Below are 19278 nucleotides of genomic sequence, written 5' to 3' on the forward strand. Positions count from 1 at the left end.
ACAAAAGAGGGAGTAGTTAATTCCACCTGTAAGAATGGAGATTAGAGGAGAGGAACTTAAGGAAAGGTATTATAAGGAGATAACCCTTCTGGTGGGTGAGAGGAGAGGGCACTCCGGCAGGGGACTGTACGAGACAAGTCCTAGCAGGATAGAACAGCATGTCACATTTAGGGAAAAGCAAATGGTTTTCTATGGCTGATCTTCAACATCAATATTAAGAGGTCAGAAAACAAGGAGGAGGATTTACCTGACAAGAATGAAAAGCCACTGCAGGCTTTTACACAGGAACAGACAAAATGTTCTACTTTCTATTTTTAGGGGGATCATTCTAGCAACAATGTGCAGAATTCAATATAATTCTTTGGAGAGGGTGTCTATATATCTAATCTCCCTATTAGATTTTTAGCTCCTTGATGTCAAGTATTATGCCTCATTTTTACCTTCTTAGTGCCTAACACACTCATTCACCAAAAAATTAGAGAGAAGCTACATGACATTAGTGATGGAGCATGGATCTGAGAGCCAGGAGCTGAGCTCTAGGCCAGCTTATGTCCCAGCTTGGTGAGACATCAGCAAGTTACTCTGTGCTTCAGTTTCTTCAGCTATAAAATGGCAGCTTAGTCAAGATCATCTGTCAGTTCTCTTTTGCTCTAACATTCTGTAATCTGATAAGGGAGGTTCCTGTTTTGAAAGTTTGCAGTCAATATCTGGTATTACAAATAACAAATCTGTCTCTGAATTATAGAGGTGAGTGTCAAAAGCTTAGTGCACCATGAAGCACAAGTTGACCCAAAGGTTATATAAACTGTTCCCTGAATAGTGGGCAACTATTCTGGTTAAATTATTCACACGGTAAAAGGATGGCTTCTTCCTGCTCAAGGGGTACAGAATTGTCTCCTCAAATGTTTATCCCTTTTTTGAGAAAAATAAACAGAACTTAGGTCATTATTATTATAAGCCTTTAAGTGATACGACAAATACATTTTGAAAACATTAGAAGCTTGAGAGAAACCTGAGTTTTATCCCCTTTAAATTAGTTCTCTTTATTAGCTCAGCAGAATACACAGAACTCCATCAACTTCTCCATGTCCTTTTTGTAATTCTTATGCATCTTTGACATAGTAGAATATGCTCTCACATTTCTGCTCCATCAGTGGAACACTGGCCTGATTACCAGAATTTAAAATTCAAGATTTCTAGGAACAGAGCCAATTTCTACTGAAAAAATAAAAATAAAAAGGCAAAGGTTTCTCTTAGTTTTTATGCTATTTGATCTTTATCATGCTGAGACTATAGCTTTCAACTAACTCTCTTGTAAAACATCTTTTTGCTGATGTGATTTTACTATCTTTTATCCAGAGAGTTTTCTTTTTAAAATTTTATTAAAGTAACTCCCTCATGAACATTGTTTTAGAAATCTAATAGTAATTCCCTTTCTTCCTAAGTTATATCATAATTTTTGAGTAAATCAACATTCAAAGTTTACATAATTATGACTGTGAATTTTTTTTCTGAGCTAAGTTAAATAGCATGAATATGTTCTTTTTCTTATTCAAAGTTTTAAAATATTCCTGGAGTTATTAACTGACTCTTTAATTTTTTTCTTAATGTATGCAATCATTAATTCTAAATACTTTAGTAACTCTGTATATGCCTCTTGATTCTATTTTCCACATAATTAAGTACATTAGTTTTTTTTTTTTTTTTTTTTTTTTTTATCCAGGAGATCTCCCTGGAGGCTTCCCTTCCCATATTCCAACCTGGATTGGTTGATTTCCAGACCTCCTATTTTTTTTAATTAAAAAAACATTAAACTAAATTAATTTTTTTAATTGAAAGCTTCCTCCATATATTCTTCTACCATCACCTTTTTCTACTATTGGAATATAACTCGTTAAATCTAATTTATTAGAGAATTTGTTTTAAACTTTAATATCATATTAGACTTTTCCTAAGAAATAACATTCATTATCTAGTATTTAGCTCAAATATATAAATTATCTAATTTCTTAATATACTATCTATTCTCACTTTGACCATATTCTCATACTAAACAATGTCTGTGGGTTAATTTTTACTGTAAGACATAGCTGATAAATTTGTTCTGGGGCATAACTTCAAAGAGTAGTTTGTAAACCAGCTACAGTAACTTGGAAGTGATTCAACTGAGCTGAGCCTTCTTTAAAACAACACTTTAGAAGAGGAAAAAAGGGTTGTTTAGTAGTTTGGTGGACACAAAAAGAAAGGTAGTGATTACACCACCTTTCCCTTATTCTCTCTCACATGCTCATGCTCTAGGTGGCCGGGTGAAGCCTGTGATGCTAGTATCCCTTTGGGCTTTGACTTACCTGAGTGTGTACTGTTTTCAGTTGCTTGGCTTGTTCTGAGAGAATGAGCTAACAGGGTAGATTTGGGTCCCACAATGTCATCTAAACAAATAAGATGTGTAGTGTAGCAGTTTCACCTCCAGAGAGAGGCTTGGCCTTCTAACAGTGCTCCTGTAATGGAGAAGAGACAGGAAGGTCCCAGACTGGTCCATCTCCCTGAGGCTATTAATCTTAAGGGGCTTATTCCCATTGGCTTATTTACCTCTAAACCCACTAACAGCATCTCATTTTCATTTGTTGAATTGCATCTGAAATATATTTAGGGGTATAAGATTAGCAGTCCTTAGGAATCAAAAAACACTGGCCAGGCCACTATGACACAATACAAAGTTCTAATATTCACAGCAAATTTTGAACCAAAATACACCATTTGAAACTGAAGCAGGATATAATGTTAGCATCTCTTTTATCTCATGAAGAAAGTCAAAATAACGTTCTAGAGGAAAATTCCTAATAAAAATGATGTACTTGCTTTTCCTTTATCTCCAACATGAGATGATTATAGAAAAAAATTTAAATATCCTATGCAAGAAATAATTATGGGAAGGAGAAATGTTGTCACTCCAGATAAGTTTCTCTCCCCATCGTAGATCTAGCAGAACCTGGAGAAAATACATGATAAGAGTTACTGAAATACTAAAATATCACAAATTAATACATAGTAAGTCTAAATGCTTTCCCATCTCCTTCTTTTTGCTGATTTTTCTCTAAGAGTATCAAATATGAAAACGCTAGCCTTATATCAAACCTGGGAGAAATGAGAGGGAATTGTGTACTAACTTCAGAAAACAGCAGATGAGAAAAATGAAAAGGATTTAGGAGGGATCCAAGAAGTGGCAGATCATGCGGAAGTTACACTTACCTCCTCCCAAAACCAAATCAGAATTACAACTAAGTTACAGACCAATCAGCCTGAATAAGCAACTGAAGAGTAACTGAACAGAAGTCTTATAACCCAGGATTTACAGAAGCCATGCCAAGATTGGTAAGGGCGGAGATGTGACAAGGGGTCGCCCTCCACCCATGTGTTGTGGCTGAGAGTTGGAGGGATATCTCGGCTGCCAAGGTGCCCCCTGAAGATCGAAGGGTCTCAACATCATGCTGGGTTCCCCAGCCCACAGCACCAGTACCAGGAAGAGAAGCCCACATAACATCTAACTATAAAAATCTGGGGGTCTTGTTCCCCAGGGTGAAATGGGAGATTGCTAAAAGTTCAGGTGCCCTGTTAAAGGACCAGCACACAAAATCTAGTTCACAGGGACTCACCCTGGTCTCTAATGAAGGGACAGAGGCTCAGAGAGGTCTGGAGTCATACAAGGAGAGATTGGGTTGTGTGGCTTTGGGGAGAGAGCTGGAGGGACAGCCACCAATGTCTCTGTGGTGAGTCCCACTCCCATGCCATCCATCCTGGGTCAAGCACTTCCCTCCATGTGGCATCAGCCTGGAGGAATGCAATAGCCCCACCCTCCTGGTACCCCATCACCCTACCCTGCCAAACACACACCCTGTGGGAGAATCAGCTACCTGCAGCCAGCCTGGGCCCATGTTGCAGACTTGCTTGTAAGGCTCTCAGGGAGGCCTAGGCAAACTCCAGAGGTATTAGAAACGCACAGAAAGAGAGTGAGTTGGTAGCTTTGGGGCAAGGGCTACTTTTCCCTGTGTGCCTCAAGAAGTGCCACCATTCCTGTGCAGAGCCTTCCCTTCACAGAGCCAAATCTTAATCTCTTTTAACCTGATACACTCTACTGGCTCCACCTACATGGCTCCCTGAGACCCCACCCCACAGCAAAAATCCACAGGCCCCAGGCAGGTGATGGCTGGCCTTGGTGTACGCTGAGACTTTTGCTAAGTTACCTCAGACCAAGCACTGGTGCCAAGTTTGAATCTGTATCAACCTGGTGAACACCACTCACCCCTACCTGGTGACTCAAAACCTGCCTCATACATTTCATGTACCACCAGAGGCTCTTTCAGTGGCTGAGCTTAACAGGCAGCTAGCAGGTGGAGCCAAATCTCAGGGTGTCTTGGCCATTTTGCTGATGTGCCTGAGGCTCAGCCTGGTGGAAACCCGCCGAAGTAGACAGTTTTGTTCCTCTGGGCCCAGAACAAGCAGCCACCCACTGAGGATTGCTTTGTACCTCCTAAGAGGTATCCCAGGGCCTGACACAAGCAGCTTCTGGCATTGATGCACCAGAGTCCCTCTAGAGGCACCAGAACAAATAAACCCAGTGGCTGGCTTCCATCCACAAGAGCACAACCTGATTAACGCCACAAGTAGCAAACCCACAGAGAGATCTTGGCAGGCATCAGAACTTGCTGGGACAAATTCTACTTTGGGGGGTCAGCTCCTGCACAGCAGCTCATATACTGTGGTTGGGATCAATCCTCACAGTCAGCCAGCCTGAGAGCCAAAATCACCCACAGATGGGCCAACAGCAATCAAACTAAACTACGACAAGAAGGCTCACATAACCCACATAAGGGACATTTGTAGACCATCTAGCTCAAATAATCAGAGAGACTGCACCACTGAGCCCCACAGGACTCTTACTACACAAGGCCACCATACCAAGACTTGGAGACATGTCAGATGTACCTAATGTACAGAAACAAAACTAAGAGACAGCCAAAATAGGGAGACAAAGAAACATTATCCAAATGAAAGAATAGGAAAAATGCTCAGAAGAAGAACTAAGTAAAATGGAGGCAAGCAATACACCACATAGAGTTAAAAAAAAAAAACAACAGTTATAAGCTAAAGGAACTTAGTGAGAACCTCAATAAAGAGATAGTAAGCACTAAAAAGTACATATAAACTATTAAAAAGAGCCAGTAAGAAATGATTATTATACTTAAAATGAAGAATACACTAAAAGGAATCAAAAGCAAACTAAATGAAGCAGGGATTGAATTAGCAATTTGGAAGACAAGGTAGCAGAAAGAACCCATTAAGGAGAGCAAAAACGAAAATGAACTTTAAAAAATGAGACTGTAAGGGACCTTTGGAACAAGAAGAAGAATAACAACGTCTCCATCTTAGGAGTACCAGAAGAAGAAGAAAGAGAAGCTATTTGAGGAAATAATGACAGAAAACTTCCCTTACCTGGTAAAGGAAAAAGAAACACAAGTCCAGGAAGCACCAAGAGTCCCAACAAGATGGTCCCAATGATACGAACCCAAAGACACCCATGCCAAGACACATCATAATTAAAATGTCAGAGATCAAAAACAAAGAGAAAAAAGCAAAAAATAAAAAATAAAAAACACAGTTACCTACCAGGCAGCTCCTATAAGACTTTCAGCTCATTTCACAACAGAAATATTTCAGGACAGAAGGGACTGGCACAAAATATTCAAAGTGATGGGAAGCAAGGGCCTGCAACCAAGAATAGTCTATCCAGCAAGGCTGTCATTTCAAATGGAAGGACAGATAAAGAGCTTATGAGGAAAAAAAAAATGAAAACCACACACACGCAATCTAAAGAAGATCACCACCACTAAACCAATATTACAAGAAATATTAAAGAGATTTCCTTAGGAAAAAAGGGCAAAAAAAGAAACATAAATATGAATAATAAAATAGAAATAGCAATCCCTATCACTTTACATGTAAATGGCTTAAATGCTCCAATCAAAAAGACACCTGAATGAAAAAGAAAACAAGACCCTATATATGCTGTCTACAAAAGACTGACTTCAGATCGAAAGACACATGCAGACTGAAAGTAAAGAGGTGGAAAAAGATATTTCATGCAAAAGAAAATGAAAAAAAGCTGTAGTATCAATACTTATATAAGACAAAATAGATGTTAAAACAAAGGCTATAATACGACACACAAAAAAGACATACCATAATAATAAAGAAATCAATCCAACAAGAAGATATAACCATTGCGAACATTTGTACTCCCAACATAGGAATAGCTAAATATATAAAATAAATATTGATGGACATAAAGGGAGATATCAACAGTAATACAGTCAACGTGGGGGATTTTAACAGCTAATTAATATCAATGGATAGCTCTTCCAGACATAAAATAAACAAGGAATCCGAGGCCTTAAATGACACATTAGACTAGATGGATTTAATTGATATTCTTAGAGCATTTCACCCCAAAACTGCAGAATATACATTCTTTTCAAGTGCACATGAAACATTTTCCAGAATAGGTCACAAATAAGTCTCAATAAATTTCAGAAGATTTATATCATATCAAGCATCTTCTTCAACCACAACGATATGAAACTAGAAGTCAATTACAAGAAAAAAAATGAAAAACACATAAATACATGTAGGCTAAACAACATGCTGCTAAACAATGAATGGGATAACAACGAGATCAAGAAAAATCAAATGATACCTTGAGACAAATGAAAATAAAAACACAACCCAAAACCTATAGGACACAGAAAAAGCAGTCTTGAGAGAGAAATTCAAAGCAATACAGGCCTACCTCAAGAAACAGGAAAAGCTCAAACAAATAAACAATCTAAACTTACACCTAAAGAACTAGAACAACAACAACAAAGCACCAAATGAGTAGAAGAAAGGAAATAATAAAGATCAGAGTAGAAATAAAGAAAATAGAGTCTAAAAAAAACAATACAAAAGATCAAAGAAAACAAGAACTGGTTTTTAGAAAAGATAGACAAGGCCCTAGCTCAGTTGTTTAGGTTTAGAGTTCTAGGCTGCGAACCAAAGGGTCACCAGTTTGATTCCCAGTCAGGGCACATGCTTGGGTTGTAGGCCAGCTCCCCAGTGTGGGTTGTGCAAGAGGCAACCACACATTGATGTTTCTCTCTCTCTCTCTTTCTCCTTCCCTTCCCCTCTGTCTAAAAATAAATAAAATCTTTAAAAATATATATAAAGCGTATTGCTAAAAAAAAATTAGAAGACAGCTTACTAAATGGGGAAGTTATTCATCAATGATACATCCAGTAAGGGGTTAATATCCAAAATTTATGAAGAACTCATACAACTCAACACCACAAAAATCCCATTAAAAAGTGAACAGAGGACCTGCACAGATATTTCTCCAGAGAGGACATACAGATGGCCAACAGACATATGAAAAGATACTCAATGTCACTAAACATCAGAGAAACACAAATTAAAACCTTAATAAATATCACCTCACACCTGTCAGAATATCATAATGGCTATCATAAATAACTCAACAAACAACAAGTGTTGCAAGGATGTGGAGAAAAGGGAACTCTTGTGCACTGTGGGTGGGAATACAGATTGGTACAGCCACTATGGAAAACAGTATGGAGTTTCCTCAAACAATAAAAAATGGAACAGCCTTGTGACCCAACAATTCCACTTCTGGATGTATATTTGAGGAAGCCCAAAACACTAATTTGAAAGAATATATGCACTCCTATGTTCATTAAAATATTATTTACAATAGCCAAGATAGGGAAGCAACCCAAGGGCCCATCAAGAGATGAGCAGATAAAAAAAAGCTGTGGTACATATATACAATGGAATGTTACTCAGTCATAAAAATAATATCTTACCATTTGCAACATCATGGGTGGACCTAGAGGTTATTATGCTAAGTGAAATAAATTAGGCAGAGAAAGACAAATACCATATGATTTCACTCATACATGGACTCTAACGAGCAAAATAAATGAACAACATAATTGAAACAGACTCATAGATAGAGATCAGACTAATGGTTGCCAGAGGCGAGGTGGCATTCACTGAGCCACACCAGCCAGGGCAGATAATGCATTTTAATTCAAGCTGAAGAAAATAGAATGTATGGAATTAGGATATTAAACTTTGCATAAAGTAAAAAAAAGAAAGAAAAATGAAATGTACCTTTTGCTATCTAGAAAGATTTTAATGCATATGAACAAACATCATGATCTGATTGAATATTAATTCCGTTAGTATGTAGGTTGCTTCGCCAACTACTGGCAGCTGATACCTCTTAAAAACAGGTCCTGGAAGGCCGGCCCAGCTTATGTAAGAATCACCCTATACCATTTGTCCTCACCAAAGTAACTCTACACTTACTTTGTTTCTTAAGAGGTTACTACTACCTCTTGTGAAAAAGAGGGTAGAAAAAGATGATTTTGTAAATAAGCTTGTCACTCTGTTCTAGAAATGCAGTTAACAAATTTCAGTAGGTAATAAATGTTACCAAAATGTTACCAAACATTTAAACATCTAAGGGTTGTTTTCACAAACCCTTTCCTTGGAGATATGTACTAGGATCACCAAGTCTGCAGAGCCAATGCAGAACGGTGACTGCTAGTACGGCCGCGGAGTCACGTTGTCTGCGGTGTATCCTGACTGTATCACTTTCTAGTCATGAGATCTTGAACAAGTTACTTACTCTCTGTGCCTCAGTGACCTCATCTGTAAGATGGAAACAATAATAATACTTACCTCAGAGTTTTGTGAAGTTTGAATGAGTTAACATATATGAAATGACTAGAAAAGTGCCTGGCACAGAGTCCGCACTTAATCAACATTAAGATTGAATTACACTGATTAAAATTCTCCATTGCAAAGAATGGCTTCAGTTTTTAATGGGGCATAGGACTGAGGCTGAGATAATATAGACCACAGATCTAGAAACTTTAAAAAGTGGGTCCTAAAATCTTCTGTCCCCTAGAATCCTTGTTTACATTACAGGAGAAATTGAAATCTTTTCAGCTACAACCTATACCTGTAAACATATAGCCAAAATTAAATATAGTTAAAAAGTGAACTTTTATTCTGGCTCTTTCTCTTGTTTATTCCCCTATTCTTTTCCATTTTTCTACTGGTATAACATTTTTCTCAATTTATGTAATTTAAGTTCCATTTAGAGTAAAGTCACTGGGCTAGATTCTGTGTAGGTGTCAACCACATATGTGTTTCAGAGTTAAATAGACAACTATAGAGATCTTATAATCATGTACAACATTGTTACTAGGGAAAACACATTCCACAATGGCAAATAATTGTTTGAGTATTCATCTCCATTCTATGTAATAAGTCAAGGGCCTAGGGCTATTGTTGATACCATCTGTGTTTCTTCAATTCTCTTGGCTAATTAAGACAAATTCTCTTGCCTGGGAGAACAGGGGTGATCGTGTAGGCATATTTGCAGGCTGAGTGGAATAGGGCACACACCCTAAGTGAAGTTCATTGCCATGTTGCCTTTATGAGTTAAGTGGTTACCAAATGTTGTGTCTTAAAGAGTTATGGGTGGGGATCATCTCTCCAGAGTATCTGCACACTAATCTCTGCTCTTGTAGTGATTTAAAACCCTTACACCCTGTTGGGGTTTCCCCACTGTGATTCATGGTTTAGCCATGTAATAAAGAGGTGATGGATCCTGCGCTCTCCCTGATTTGCTGCTGCTTCTACTGAGTGATTTGAAATATACTTGTTTTAGATGATTGTTAAGCCCAGGAATGTAGGCATGTTGTTGCTGTTAAAACTGAAAATCAAAAGCCCATCCCCCAAATATAACTGTATACCTAGAAGTTACTTATAAGAAAATATAAAATAGTTAATTCATTTATCAAATATAAAACAAACAATACCAAGTTGAGCATAGAAAATAAACACAAATTCCAGATACAATATAAGTATTGTATCAGCCAGGCCATGCTGTCCCCAACCTGATTTCTCTGCCCAAGCTGATGTCTGCCTCTTGCAGACCTAGCCCTGGTCAATCTCTGTGCCAGTGAGAGCCAGATGTCATTCCAATTCTTTCTCCAGAAGAAAGTGGAAAAATCAGGAAATAATTTACTCAGGGCTCAATTCCCAGCACTTAGCCCAGTGCTGGCATGGGGCCTGGACTATAAAGAACACTCAGTAAATATCGATCCAATAAACAAATGGGCTGCCACCCCTATAGACAGTATCTGATGTGACTTGGGATGGGTTTAGCCTCTTGAAGCTTCTTACATGCATTAATCTTCAGTTTCCCTACCTGCCTTTCACGTATGGCTGGCCATCCCAGATGGCCCTTCTGAACCAGCCACGTGTACCTGGTTTCCTTTCCAAAACCTCTTGGAGAGTCACAGGATAGGTTGCAACACCAGCCGATGAGCTGGAGTGAGATGGAAAGTGGAGTGGGCCAGACCTTCTCACTTGGATCCAATAGTTCCTTTTTGCTAAGCCGAGGCCCATTTCCAGAGTTTCTTTCAATGCCCGGGAACTTCATGATTAACAATCCCAAATCCTGATATGAGAATCCCCTCTCCCCAAGGCTTTGCACTGCTTTCTTACTCATTCCTTGGACACTCCCATCAGAATCTTCTCTATGTTATGACTCAACTTTGACTCTTTTTGCCAAAAGTATTTTACTCTCATCTGTTTTGCAATTAAAGTCCAAGTATGAAATGTACTTTAATGTATTTTTACCACAGCTTTTCTCAATGCTCCAGAGACTTGAATTTACTTGGTCTATTTTGTTATTGGTTTTCAACCAGACAATCTTCTCTTTCTGAAAGAAACTGAAGTTGCCTCCTTCTTAGAAGAAATCCACTCTTCTTCATTTGATTTTTACAGGCTACTTCTAGTAGTGTGTTGAATTCTGTCTCCCATATTTCTAATCAATCTTCACAGTTACTTTCCTTTCCATTTCTTTCTTTCTTTTCCCATTTCTACCACATCAATCAAGGCCTTCGTTAGCTCTTACTTCAGTTATAGCAATACCTCCTACATGGCCTTCTCACTTCTTATACCAGTTCACACTGGCCCCAGCCATTATTATCTATGGGGCCTGAGGCAAGTTGCTTTTGCTCTAACCCCTAGCTTCCTCATCTATCTAATAGGCGTATTATAGCACTATATGCCTTGTAGGGTTATGATAAGTTTAAGAAATGTCCTAGATTCCCCCGGGTTATAAATCAAGATGCTAATTTAAAATATTAGTTGTTCTCATCCTTTCCCAAATATTTTGAGAAACCCACAAAAGGAATGAACTCAATGAATGTTGAATACCCTGTGCCAGTCACTGATCTAACACAACAATAAGCACAAAGACCTAGACACAGCCCTCAAGCCGGTAGGTGCTATGGAGAGAAAGTTGGGGGTGAGGAAGAAGGGGTGTTCAGTTTTATACTGTATAGGATGGTCTTAAGGAAAAGGTGTTGTTTGAGCAGAGACACCAGTGGGCAGGCCTTATCTGTGTTCTTGCATCAGCTATACCATCATTCATCGTTACAATTAGCTTAGTTGGACTCGTGATGCTGGCTCTGACAGCACCATGGTCAGCTAGAAGCCCACACCCGAGCCTTGTTCAGAGTCCTGCATTATTCCCCTAGTCAACAATGCTTTTGAAAAAGAGGAAGTAAGGGAGTCCATTTTTTCAGCATTAATGCTCAAGGTAAAGTGTTACTGAACTGATGTCAGCTACCGTTACCTTGCTACAAGTTAGATGAAAACTCTTTCTACCACCACAGCTGGCCCTGTGGTGCCAGTTTTGTGGGAAATTTAGGGCTGAGTAGCTCCTGTGATGCCTGTCAGTGTCCTCTTTCAAAATATGGAAGGCATAACTCTCTTCCTGGGTGCTACACCCAGTTACCCACCCACCAACAGGCCCTAGGGCATTGCAGAGTTTCATGAAATGGTTCTTTCTATTATGCAGAGGCGCTTCCTTGTCTTCTTCCAGGAAAACACATACAGGGAAGCTGAGTAAGGCCCTGCCCCATGACAGCCAGACTGGCCATGGCCTTCCAGGACTAAAGCCCAGCTTTATCATCGCAGACTTCTTCCTCAACAAGTTGTGTACTCCCTAGGGGCCCCACTATACCTACCAGCAAACTACCTACCTCTATAAGTCTCCCCAGATGTATCTACCCATGACTAAAACCCTACTGAAGCCAGGATTTGAGTTTCCCCCAAGCAAACTTCTCAGCCTCCTTGCAACTCAAGGGATGTCAATCATTGCTTGAGGGGAAGGGACATTGTCTTGTTCTTCATCACAGACATATCTGTCTTAATTCTGGCTCATCTTGGCCTTTGTATTACACAGTGACTTGAAACACTATTTATAAAGTGACTAACATGATTCTTCTATGGAGTAGGTGCTCAAAATTTAGTAACTATCATAATTATGTGGGTAATTGAATTATGGGAAATTATAAATTTATTCTTTAAAATTTGTATTTTTCAAGAGTTATGTATCATATAATCAGAAGCAAATTCTTAAAATTAAAAATAAAACAACTCTTGACATGTAGCTGTTTTCTTCCCCTCCTTTTCATCTAAACTTCTCAGAAGAGTAGTCTTATACTCACTCTTTCCACTTCCTCAACTTGCTTCTATCTGGTTTCTGCCCCAACCATCCCTCTAAAATTGCTCTCACTGAAGTCACCAACTATTTCTAATGTCATTCCCTCAGGAATATGTTGGTGGGCTGGGAAGGGAAGGTACCCTCAGGTAAATGATAACTTGGAGCAGACTAAATTTGAGTAGAAGCTAGGGAGCAAGGGAGGCAAGAAGGGAGTCCATTTCATCCAAGCTAAAAGCATGATCCAAGACCAAAGCTGAATCCAAACACTCACCTTGTCCAAGAGTCAAGCAGTCTAATCAGAAGTCAACTCACCTAAGTAGAAGAGGGAATCCAGAAACAAGCCAACTTCAAACAGGTCATGAGCTTACAATTCAAGGTAGTCCCAGAAGGAAGACTACAAGGAGATGGCAGGCCAAGAGGAATTCCAAACTCAGCGAGTTACCATCTGCATTTGGCTGGGCTCTCCTGGGGCTGCCTGATGAAAAGTCCTAACCTTCAAAGTCACTTTTGCAGAGATGAGCGATGGGCTCCCAGGAGCACTCCTATACTGGATATGTCAACAAAGTGCCTGCCACACCCAACTTCCTCTTCAAGATGAAACTGCCCCACCCACAGCCCCCTGTTCTGAGAAGCAGAGGTAGGTTGTTCTTTACCCAGGGATGGCTCCTAATTGGACCAGGGATTGGCCTTTGGCATGAAGGTTGCCCCTCCAAAAACCAGGGCATGAGTGGAAAAGATAGATTCAATCAGATTTAAAAGGTGAGGTCAATGAGATTCACTCCTCTGGGATTTGAATTGAAAGACATAGAGATAGTGAGGTAGTTTGCCATGAAAACTAAAGTTGAAAGGGTGCTGTACAATGGAGAAGGGGCCATGGAGCACCATGGTTATACCAACTAAAGCCATGAGGAAGCAAAGCAGTATGATAAGAAAGCATAATTTACAAATAAGCAATTATGTAGAACAGAAAATAAATGAAGAGTAAACAGAATTTATTAGTTGAAATAAGATAGGAAAAGGCAAAGAGTAGCTAAAAAATGATGTACCACTGTAAGAAATATTCTGTCATCTGGATCTCTAAAAGCGACTTTCCTGTCATCCAGATTTGCTATAGCTCCTGTCTTTTTATCAGGCCAAACCCACCTTCCTGGGCTCCCTTGCTAATGTTTGTTGGGGTAATGTTTGTTAGTGAGTGAGGTATGTTTGTAGGTGTTTGGGATCCGTCACTGAACAAAACAGGAAAGTAGTTGCAACAAATTCCTAATTCCTTCGGGTAGGGTCTCTGTTTCAAAGGCTCAAATTAGAATGTGACTTTACTCTTTCCCATGGTCCCATCGGTGAGGTCAGCCATGGTGTCATAATGAGTTGGCTCTCTCTTGGGAACACAATTTATGTTTATCCCCCCTCATCACTGGGGTGGTGGTTGGAAAAGCTCAAAGACTGGACATAGAGGAAGTTAGCTGATGTATGACAGTGGCAGTAGAGTGGCTGGATGCCCAGGCTTTAAATTAACTGAGGTTCAAAATTTGGCTCTACTATTTACTCATTATTGATCTTTGGTGGATCAGTTTTCTCAGCTACAATATGGAGGTAAAATAGTATCCTTATTGCACTGTTGTAGGATTAAGTGAGAAAATATATGCAAAGCATTTAGCACATAGCAAGTGCCCAATAAATGATAGCTGTTGTTGCTGGTGGTGTAATTATCAACAGTCCCCTAGCTTTCACTTTGATTGTGCTAGGGGGACAATTCGATGGCATCATGAACTCAAACCTTCTCTCTGTACCAGAACATGGTACATTCATCAAAGTTCCTTCAAGCTGGTGCATATCTTCCCAAGTACTACCTAGCTGCAAAAGTATCAATAGTGCTGGGAAGAAGTGGTGCAAGAAAATGTAAGGAAAAAAAAAACATTGTTACAAAGAAAACAGTTCTGGAAGGCAGGAAACAATAAATTCTGAAAGCAAAGTCTATGGCAGCAACACTAGCCAGAGAAGCCAGCTGTGTGGGAGAGGTAAAAGAATGCAGGTATTCCTTAAGCACTACCCTAATCATCCATCCAGAGCTGGCGACAGGTAGACATGGACTTCACAGGTCCAAAGGCTCTGGTTGGAAAACAGTGCTTTGACAGACCACGGAAGTAGGACCTCTCATTTATCCATCAAGGTGCAAGTGACTGGAATAGATGGAGGACAGAAGCAAAAAGGGAAGCATGCCATCTTTCTGAAGCTGTCACTACCAAGACAGTCATGACTGGGCAAGAAGGCAGACAGAGACAGAAGTCCCATAGATGCAGTGCTGGAGGCATATGCTGATCAGGAGTCATAGCTGCTCTTCAGGAAATCTAGGTCATCTTTTCTTGAGGTCCAAGTGACATGGGAATGTACCAGAACACTTACAAGAGGGCCACAGACTGTGTTTTGGTAGCAGAACAGACAATTGGCTGAGCTGATGGGATGCACACCACCCTAGTCATAGCAAGGCTTTCATGGTATTTTACACCTCTCTGCATTGCTCGCAAAAGGTCCTGGATCTGGATGAGGCCCACATGTAGATGCCTGGAAGATGACTACCATACTCAAGTCAGAGTCTCCCAGGGGAGAGTCTCTCCACTGCCCCCGGTACCCAGGCTTACAACATAGGCCATTGCTCTGTGGTTCTGTTGCCGGGTATGTAGCTGATGGGACACTGAGGCAAATGAGATCAGGTGAGCCACCTCATAGCATGAGCTGAGCTTCCAGGTTTGTTCTGGCTGCTCCAGGCCACTACAGACTGAGCTCACCATCAGGCCTTAGATCCTTTAGGCTTTGAAGACATTCTGATAGCAATCCATTCTCCTTCTTAAATAGGGATAATGGAGAACAGGGAAGGACTCCTCCTTGGTCAGGGTGGCTCTTCCACAGTGTTGCCAGCACCAGTCCCAACAGTGTAGAGTTGAACCTAATTTGGTGCAGGCTGCCTAGAGTTGGCAAACAGGTTAATAGGACATACTCTGGAGCTGGACTGTCCACATCCAATTCTCAGCTTGTACATCTTAGCAAGCTTTTTTACCTATGTGAATTTAGAGGAATTACTTTATCTCTCTGTTTCCTCATCTATAAAACAACAATAATAACAGCATATATCTCATAGGATTATTAGAACCATTCAATTTGTTGTTATAGGTAAAGCCCTTAAAAGAGTGCCTGGCACACAGTAAGTTCCTGCTAACGCTATAATGGAGCAGAAATGAAGGGAGTCTTGAGTTGCTTGAAAAATGGTGTCAACCTCAGCACATCAGGCCAACTTCCTTCTCTTTTTTAGGAGGTCAGGAGGTCATTACTAGGTCAGTTCCACAGAAAATAACAAATTGCTATCAAGCATATCTTGGAATGTCTAGGTGTCCTCAAGTGACCAGGGGGTCTCTCAGTCCAGAATTATGGACACCAAGCTACAGTGAACTTGGTCCAAAAATGCCATGCGTTTCTAGAGACTGTGTTGGAGGTGCTGATACTTCAGGAAACCCAGGACTGTTGGACTAGAGGATTACCTGAAGCATAGCTGGGCAAGGTATATGTGGAGATATTTAAAGGCATATTAGGACATAGTTAAAGAAGCACAGAAACCAGGACAAGGGGCATCGTGGTCTCTAAAAACTATCTAGGCACTTCTAGAAAGTGATCTTTTACTCTTTATCTTCCAAATGCAGCTAATGAAAGGCAAACAAGGTTATAGGAACTGAGAAGATCTAATTTAATGCATAACCAGAGCTGGCCCAGGAGGACCATGAGGGGACCAGATCAGGACCCCAGGAGTCCTAGCAGAGGCCCCAGTTCTCGTCTTTTCTCCTTCACAAAGTGTCCCAATGCCTTTTTGAGAGAAGTGGAGGCCCAATGGATCCCAAGGTCTATGAATTCCTATCTCAGGTTATGAAGGTTGCCAGATATAATACAGGCCACCTAGTTGAATTTGAATTTTAGATGAACACTGAAAAATTTTTTGGTGTAAGCATATCCCAAATGTTGTGTGACACATACTTATACTAAAAAAGTATTTGCTGTTTATCTGAAATTCAAACTTAACTGGGTTTTCCTGCGTGTTTATTTAATAGATCTGGTAACCCTCGCTGGGTGGGTGTAGTCACGGAAGGGTGATGGATATGTGCAGCCTCCAGCTGAATGCAAAGAGCAGAGATGCTGGAGGATTCTGATGCCCTCGCCTTAGAGTTCAGTTCAAGTCTCTGGGAGTGAAGCAGGTCTGGATGCTTACCTGCTCTAATGCTGTAGTTGGCTACTCTATGGACATCAAAGGCTCTTGCCAGTTAGTTGTGGCTATGAGAAGGTCCCAGTGGCATCCATAGTGTGGCCTTCCAGACTGTAGTTGGACAATAGCATTCTGATTTTTCCATACATGAGAAGTTCCACTTACATAAGTGTCCTCTTGTCCCCAAATATAAATCTTATATCTCCATAAACTGCTTAAGATGTCTGGATTAAGAAACATGGCCACTGGGAGGGCCACCTGAAGACAGAGATCCTGCTCTGGCAACAGGCATTGCAAGGTTTGGCAAGGTCTGAGCAGCAACTTGTGACCTCAAAGCCAGAAGCCCATTGTCAGTAATTTGTCACATCTACAGAGTAGATGCAGCAGCCACCATCTGAAACCACACTCTTTATTTCCCTTCTGAAAGCTGAGTTGCTGAGAATTAGCAGGAGACACAGCCTTGTGGACTGAGGGACAGTGTCTGACCTCACTCCCTCAAACAGGAGGAGGTGGTAACCAAACAGTAGGGATGTGGTGTAAGACTGGGTTTCCTAAGCTGAGAGAGCAGTCCAGTACCTCAGACATGCACACACAGGTAGAGTCCAAGAGCCAGGCCACAAAGACCTACCTAACCAGGTCAAAACATGAAGATAGCCTCTAGAGGCAGAGTTCAATGAGAATGAACCAGCAACAGGTCAATGTTTCCCAAGTCAGTACTTGACTAGCCAGCTGTGGTGAGTGGGGCATATGGCTGGTTACAGATGCTTCTGTGAGGTTAGAGGAATTGTCAGGGACTAGGCCTACCTGTCAACACAAATGGACACTTCCCAGCCCTGCTCTTTGCATATTCTGCTGTCTCTGGCTCTGTTAGACACTCTCTTTTTGTTGTTACTCTCTGCTCACTTGGCTTCTGAGGCTTTGTACTCTTCTGATTTTCTTCTAACTGCTCTTTTTCTGTCTTCTCCAAGGGCTCTTCATCTTCCTGACTCATATATTTATAATCCTCAGGGTTCTGCCCTTGACTCCCTGCTCTTACCTTCTCTCTCTTTCCATGGTGCCTGGATGTTCTCTTTTGCTGTCATGATTCCAAATAAGAGCATATTTGATTGAAATGTGGGTTGTGGAGGCAAAGCACTTGTGTCTTTTTATAATTTTTAGCAAGACTCGGGTGAAGTTTTTTTTGTTTGAAGCTTCTTTAGACTTCATAGACTTATCTACACAGTGAGGATAGATAATACCAAGTAGCTTGTAGGACTGTTATGAGCACTAAATAATGTACGTAAATTGCTTTGCACAATGCCTGACATAGTAAGTGCTCAATAAATGTAATCCATAATGCTATTATTCATTACCTGTTATATGCTGATGAATCTCTTTGTTTCTAGCTTATAACTCACTCAGGGACCATACTCATATATGCATCTGTCTACTGTATATTTCTACATGGATGTTCCAAAGACACCTCATGTTCATTGGGTCAAAAATAAAACTGGTCCTTTCTCATTCTCAACTTCCTCTCCTTCTTTATTCTCTATCTCAACTGTTGGTACTATCATTCACCAGTCACCCAAGCTAGAGTCCTGGAAGTCATCCTTGACTCTGCCTTTTCCTACACACTTGCTATCTGTCTCTGCTCTTCAGCAAATCAGTCATTAGAATGTGATGATTTTGCCTCTTCAACTCTTTCACTTTATGTTTTTTCCCTGTTTATTGATAAAAATATCTTGACAAATAGTGATTCAAGGCCAAGGCCCTGGCTCTGATGAAGTTCATACCTTTGGAGACAAACTCCTGTGGTAGATTATATTATTGTTAGGAATACTCACTGCCCTTGCATATGGGGCCTCTAGGAGAAATATATACATCTCTGCCCCATTGATATCAGCATGGCTATCAATGGAATGTGAGCATATTTGACATTTAAATGTGCGCATATCTAACCAGTTCTGAGCAGTTCTGAGCAGAAGCTGACTGGACTGAGAGATACCAATGATTCATAGAGTTGCATGCTGAAAGGAAATGGCATTGCTGTGAGTTTATTTATGACCTACATCAACATATTGGAAGAAATGTCAGCAATCTGAGGGGTGGTAACATAATTTGAAAGAAAAACAGCTTCAATTTTCTAACTCCACCACAAAGCCCAAATCAGCCTGACCATTTCTAGGGCACATTTCTTGGCTTGGCAACAACAATAAAAATAACAATAGGTAATAACAAATGATCACGTATACTGAACTGTGTTAACATCAATAGAGGTTAAACAGCACATTACTTTGCAGTCACATGTGACAAATTTGTGTATTTACAAGGCTCTCCAAGAGCCTAAAATATTCTTGACTCTATGCTAAATACTCAATACTTAACATTAAAGCAGTTTCTAAACCTA

The 19278-nt window shown here is 40.3% G+C and overlaps 1 protein-coding gene across 1 annotated transcript in view; it reads right to left on the bottom strand.

The window, feature by feature from the left end:
* Nucleotides 1-13184, bottom strand: part of NOTCH2 (notch receptor 2) — a 200663-nt gene extending 187479 nt beyond the window's left edge. The window contains exon 1 of the mRNA XM_053916245.1: nt 12959-13184. The gene's annotated coding sequence lies outside the window, so the exon portion shown is untranslated. The remainder of the gene's footprint in view (nt 1-12958) is intronic.
* Nucleotides 13185-19278: the final 6094 nt, after the last annotated feature.

The sequence above is a fragment of the Desmodus rotundus genome, chromosome 12 (genome assembly GCF_022682495.2).
Source record: "Desmodus rotundus isolate HL8 chromosome 12, HLdesRot8A.1, whole genome shotgun sequence".
Lineage (NCBI taxonomy): Eukaryota > Metazoa > Chordata > Mammalia > Chiroptera > Phyllostomidae > Desmodus > Desmodus rotundus.